Source organism: Camellia sinensis, chromosome 2 (genome assembly GCF_055761805.1).
Source record: "Camellia sinensis isolate YWXY chromosome 2, ASM5576180v1, whole genome shotgun sequence".
Lineage (NCBI taxonomy): Eukaryota > Viridiplantae > Streptophyta > Magnoliopsida > Ericales > Theaceae > Camellia > Camellia sinensis.
Window position 1 is genome coordinate 171,665,152 of NC_138962.1, and position 7,019 is coordinate 171,672,170.

The 7,019-nt window shown below is 39.7% G+C and overlaps 1 pseudogene; it reads left to right on the forward strand.

Annotated features, from left to right (window-relative positions):
- The first annotated feature begins 267 nt into the window (after positions 1-267).
- LOC145819244 (beta-hexosaminidase 2 pseudogene) lies at positions 268-3,211 on the forward strand (annotated as a pseudogene).
- The last annotated feature ends 3,808 nt before the right edge of the window (positions 3,212-7,019 follow it).

The window sequence follows — 7,019 nt, forward strand, 5'->3', positions numbered from 1 at the left end:
GTGTTGTATTATATATGTAAGAAAGTGGCATTGAAATTGTTTTAGGAGATAGTTCAAAGGGAAAGAAATGGAAAAGAATGCTATGATCTTGTTACTACGTTTATTATTTGTTTTTGTATGGTGTGTTGGTAATGCTTGGGAGAACATGGTCTAGAATGGTTCTTTCCAAGACGTTACAGAACCTTCTCATGGCCTCAACCACACTCAATCCTTCTCTCCCCAAACTTCACCCTTTCATCCCCTATCCATCTCTACCTAACTCCCGCCATGAACCGCTACCTACACCAAGTCCTCTCCGAGCACCACCGCTGTCAATCTCATCCTAGAGCGCCTCTCCAAACCCTAACAGTCATCGTCATCGATCTCATTTCACTACACCAGCGCAGTGTCGATGAGTCCTACATGCTCACATTCCCAGGCTCTCTCACTACAGAAAAAGGGGTGTTGTTGGATACTTGGAGAAATTAGTATGGAGTAGAGGTTACAGAGAGAACGATTGGGGCAATCAGTGTGAATAAGCTAAATGTGTTTCCATTGGCACATCACGAACTCGTAATCGTTCCCTTTGGTGCTTCCATCGGAGCCTGATTTGGCAGAGAAGGGATCATATGGGGCAGAAATGCAATACTCACCGAAGGATGTGAAGAGCATTGTGGAGTTCGGGTTGGAACACGGGGTTAGGGTTTTTCCTGAGATTGGTATGCATGGTCAGGTAGAACTCGATGATTTTTTTTTGGTTTTCTTTCAAAGTTTTAACAATGGACCATACCACCACCACCACTATCATCATTGTCTGTTAGGGGGGAAAAAAAAACTAACAGAGGAAGAGAAGGAGATAACTATTCATCGTGAATCAAAGTTTGTTCTTTATGGCCATTTTCTTCTGCAACTAATGTAAATGAAAATGAAAGAACTGTAAACTCTTAACTCTTTATTTTTTATTTGAGTCAATTCATGTAAAAAGATTATGTATGATTCTAAAAATAGTTTATCTAACTCTTTATGTTTGTTATTGTTATTAGGTTTGTTGAGATTTAACTATATATTATTATTATTATTATTATTATTATTATTATTATAGTTGTTGTTGTTGTTATTTTTTGAGAAGAATAAGATTTGAACTTAAAGTCCTATTTTATAGTTGCCCCAAGTAACCATTTGACCAAGATGCTCATAACAAAATTATTAACGATGTGTTTGGTTTATAGATTTAGAAAGGAATGTCGAAAGGGAAAAGGAAAGGAAAAAAATAGGTGAATGTGAGTAAAATATAATTACATTTTACACACCTTTTTCCTTTCGCCTTTCAAATCCCTTCCTAAATTCATAAACTAAACACTGTCTAAAAGTTTTTGTTGATTGACAATTTCCTTGACTTCTTAAATTGTATCTTATAAAAAATTGACTAATTTGCTCTATTTTATGAGAAATACATGATGTTACACATATTGTGATAGTTTTTGGTTTTTGGTTTTTTTTTTTTTTTAATTCAATTGCGATGAAGTTGATTACTAGCCATTTGGTGTAAGATCTAGAATCACAATAAATCACCCAACACCCTTTCTAAGACTAGACTCCAAAACTTACAAAATTTGCACCCAATTTGCAATTTTCCAAAAAGTTACGGTATAGAAATGTAAATTCATCTGCTAATATAGTAACTTTACTAAAAATTAAATTCTTCGTCGAGGTGTCCATTTTCCCCTTAAAATCATTTTGATCAGCTATTTTAAGCTTCTCAACTTTATATTCTTCTATGATTGAAGCTTATTAAATGTGTAGGTCAAAGGAAGCAAAATAATTGAGAGAGGTAAAACAAATAAATAGATGAGTGAATCATAAAATATGATTAAACCATGTCAGTTAGACCAATAATGCTCTCCATCTCCATAATTTCTAGACTCCCTCCCCTCTCTTCACTTTTTCATCTCAACATTTCATGAGAATATAATTAAGGAAGACAAAACAAGAAATAGGAAGTAAAAGTTTTTTGACATCTGTTTAGTTGTTTGTTTATGTGTAAGACGTTGATGATAAATTATGAGATGGTACCTCAATACTTTCTAATATTGAGCCTGACCTGTTTGTTTGCCAAGCAACGGCAAGCTAATTTTCAATCAACATGTAGCAGTGGTAAAACTATTATGTTTTTGTATATGTAGGACATATAAGATCATGGGCTGGAGCTCACCCAGAGATTGTGACATGTGCAAATATGTTTTGGTGGCTCACTGGATCCTTGTGGGGTGGTCGGATTGCATTTGAACCAGGATCAGATCATCTCAATCCCTTAAACCCCATGGCCTACCAAGTCATCGAAAATGTCATTCACGACATTGCTACCATGTTCCCAGAATCATTCTACCATATAGGGGCTAATGAGATTGTTCCAGGTTGCTGGAAAGTTGATCCATTCATTCAAACCTTCCTAGCAAATAATGGAACCCTTAGTCAACTTCTTGAGATATTTATTAACACTACCTTCCCTTACATTGTTTCCTTAAATTGAACAATGGTCTATTGGGCAAATGTTTTAATGGACGCTGATGTCAAGGTGAACCCCTTTACTCTTTCACTTGAAAATACCATTTTGCAAACCTAGAACAACGGCCCAAATAACACTAAAAGGATTGTTGCTTGTGGGTACCGTGTCATTGTTTCTTCATCGGACTTCTGTTATTTGGATTATGGACATGGAGAGTTCTCTGGTAATGAGAGTATGTATGATCAGCCACCAAGTACTAACCAAGGTAATGGTGGGTCATGGTGTGGACCTTTCAAGACATAGTAGACCATATATAACTATGATATAGCATATGGGTTGAGCAGGGAGGAAGCGAAATTCGTCATAAGTGGAAATGTGGCACTGTGGTCTGAGAAAGTTGACCTAACGATTCTTGATTCACGTATATGGCCAAGAGCCTCAGCATTGGTAGAGTCATTGTGGTCAGGGAATCACGATGAAACATGCACAAAGTGGTTTGCGGAAGCTACAAGTTGGTTAAATGAGTGGAGGTATAGAATGGTTGCCAGGGGAGTTGGAGATGAACCCATTCAACCACTTTGGTGTGTGAGGCACCCCGGAATGTGTATTGAATCCGTTTATATTTTAGCTATTTATTTGTTTTCATGTGGCAACCATTTTTATTTTCCAAGTTTTGAAATGAAATTTCAGAAAACAGAGAGTATTTTATTTCTTGGATTTTGCTGATATAAATCATTTAGGGTATGTTTGGTTTCCAAGAATGGAATGAAGTGAGAATGCTATGTGAAAGCGGGAATGGAATACAAGATTGAGTGAAATCGAATGCCTATTCTCATTCCAAAGTTTGGTTTCTAACAAGGAATGATATAGGAATGGAATGCTATTCTTATTCTCATGTTTGGTAGAGTGGTTGTGGTAGTAGGGTAGTGTTAATGGTGGTGGAGGTGGAGGTGGCAGTAATAGTAGGATGATAGTGGTAGGGTAGTGGTGGTGTCGATGGTAGTAGGGTGGAGGTGAGCAATACTTTTAAATTTATAACAATTAAGAACATAGATTACACAATTATGGCTATTTCAGATTATGTTAATTTATGCTAATTGATTTTTAAACAAATAATATAAGGAAATTGAAAGAGGTAAAAATTAGCATGAAATTATTTGGGTCCTATCATAAACACGTGACACAATTATAGATTGGCGTGAGTTGAATTCTAGTCAAACAATAAGTCAATATTGTACATTGTACATGAAATAAAACTCATAAAGAGATAAGAATTTTATTATTATGAAAATCTCAAACAATTAGAGGTTCTACTGGAAAAAAACTTCTAGAGGAATCACATTACTTACTGACTAGGTAATCAGTTTTCCATTATAAAATAAACCTACAGGGTACACCTAGGCGTTGAATTGCCCCCGGCCAGGTACTAACAATGCTTTCTCTTATATATCTCAATCATGCAGGGGCTCTGATAATTTTTTTTGTTGGATTCTCTTCATTAACAAGTGATAAGGTATTTTTCTTCCTTTACAATTAGCACCATATGTGGAAATCAACTATCAATATCATAACCTATATGGTGAATTATGTGGTGTGTTATGAATTTGATGCCTATGAATCTGATGGGCACGACCCAAGAGGGCTCAGTCCACGTCCCGTGGTCCAGCTTACGGCTGAGGCAAACTCAACCCACCCCTGTCCTAATCCTTCCAGGTAGCCATGGTTAAAGCCCAACAGTTTCGAGAAGCCAATGCTGACCTAGGACCAATAGCATTCAAATACCTGTCAGGCAGGAAATTGGCCACGTAAGCAGACAAAGATCTTGCAAAGTTATTGCATCCACATTAGCCATTTAATGAGGCCACCATAGCATTAAATGCACCAAGAACCTTCACCCCGGAGGATGCAAAATCACCATGAACGATGTTAACTAGGCTATAGACTTTCGGCCAATAAGACAACTTGGAAGGGACAAGGAAATGATGAGCAAGAAATATAAGGAAACCTTCGAGATACGTTAGAGGTTAAGTTTTTCATCCCCTTATTCTCTCTCTCTTAAAAGAAACCGATTACTATTTATCCTAATCTAACTTAATCGTCGGAGTGTTCGTTAGGGGAACTACTTCCCCCTTTGGACCTTTTTGTAGGCACACATCAAGGATTCAATAACCAGCAGATCCATAGAAGACGTGGGCCAGTCTAACCCAGCCACCATTGATATCCACAGCATCATCAGTTGGCATCATCTATGGAAATTCATCTCTGGTTGATAGTTATGGTCATTATCACCGAAGGGAACTCCATTATCACCCATCTTCTACGTTAGGTTGGATGGTCACGACAAGGTCTATGGCTTCACAACACAATGCTGGCAACCTTGACACCGAATCCTCCAACCCCAATAACCCACCTCTATATTTCGTAGAGCTCACCAACAGCATCAACCAGTTGATCGAACTAAACCAAGCCCTGAGGCTGAGCTCTTCAGGCTTAGTCTGGATAAGACTTGTGATGCTCAGTCTGGTTGAGGCTTGCTTGACTCAATTTGGCTGAGCTTTTCAAGCTCAATCTGGCCGAGCTCTTCAAGCTTAGGAAAAAATGAGACAACACAAATAATAGGGATCGAAAACTTTTTTCATTAAAGCGCAGTCGTGCAATCATTAGTTTATACATTGTTTGGAAAGGGCAAAAATGAACAAGTGTTCTGAACATCAAAGTGAACCATACAATAATTGAACCATACAAAAGCAGAAGACACCATTTTATTGGAAATACCGCTTCAAGTGCTCAGCATTTCATGGATGAGGGAGGTCTCTGCCCTCCATATCTTGGAGATGGTAAGTGCCTGGGCGGGGCCTAGTTTTGATAATGTAAGGTCCTTCCCACTTAGCCGTTAGCTTGCCCTCGGGCGGGTTTTTGGTAGCAAAAGTGACTTCTCGTAAGACTAAGTCTCCTACTGCGAATTCTCGGGGTTTGACCCTGTGGTTATAATGTTTCTGTATTCTCTGTTGATATAAGGCTAGTCTGACAGCAGCTGACTTTTGTAGTTCTTCAAGCAAGTCCAGTTCGGCCCGTTGCAGCTCATTGTGTAGTTCTATGTTCGGGTGTATCATCCGAGGGGTCGGAAGGCCAATTTCCACAGGGATGACCGCCTCGGTGCCGTATGTTAGACGGAAAGGGGTTTCATTGGTAGGAGTTCTCGGTGTTGTTCGATAGGCCTAGAGCACATTTGGGAGTTCATCTGTCCAGAGTCCTTTAGCGGCTTCCAACTTGGTCTTGATAATCTTTAATAGAGACTGGTTGGTGACCTCTACTTGGCCGTTAGCTTGGGGATGGCCAGGGGAAGAAAAACAAGTCTTGATATTGAGCTATTCACAGAATTTTCTAAATTTGGTGTTGTCGAACTGCTTGCCATTGTTGGAGACGATGGCTTGAGGGACCTTAAAGCCGCACACAATAGATTGCCAAATGAACCGGGTGGTATTACACTCGGTAATTTTGGAAAGGGGCTCTACTTCCACCCACTTAGTGAAGTAATTGATGGCGACCACGGGAAAATTTTACTTGGCCTCTGTCGGTCGGCAATGGGCCTACGAGATGGATTCCCCACTTGGCGAAAGGACAAGGACTACTGAGCCTAATTAACTCTACTGGAGGAGCGTGAGGGATGTTGGCGAAGCGTTGACATTTTTCACATTTGAGTACAAATTCGATGGCTTTTTGGTTGAGTGTGGGCCAAAAGTAACCCGTGCGAAGGATTTTATGAGCTAAAGATCGTGTGATGATCGGTTTTGCTATATGTTACTTCTTCTTTCGCTTTTATTGAGACTGTTGTGTTCAGGCGTCTCTTCTCAAATCCTCATACTTGTTTATTTTGAGTTGGCTTTTCTTTTGTTTCGGAGGGTCTTCTTGATTGAATTCTTGTTTTAGTTTTGTCCGATGTTAAATTTCACCAGAGGATGCTTAGTTGAGTCCAGGATGCCCGGGGGTTTGAACCAGAAAATTCTGGGTTGTTAGGCCATGGCCGCATGTACGGGGCCCTAGGCCGCATGTGTAGGGTGGGGGCCGCACGTGCAGGGGTTGAGGCCGCATGTGCGGAGAGGGGTGAATTTTGTAAGCTGCACACTGCTTTAAAAACAGGTGCGGATTGGAGTGAAGAGGGACCGCCGCACGTGCAGGGTTGAGGGCTGCACGTGCAGGAGAGAGGCTCCACACATGCAGGACGACTGGTAGCTCGAAAACTCTGTTTTTATTTCCCTATATTGGCTAAGTGTATCACTTTTAACTCATCTCTCTCTCTCTCTATAAAAATCATATTCTCTCCATTCTCTTTACATTTCATACATCAAAACACCTAGGTTTCTTGATTTCCTTGGATCTAGGGCATTCAAAACCAACTTCCTTCATCAAAGTGGGAGAGCCTCTCAAGAGCTACATTGTGAGCGGTGGAGATCAACTTCTACAACCTTTGATTTCTAGGGTTTTCTTCTCTCATCATCTCCATTTCTTCATCAAACTTTGAGGTAGGATTTTC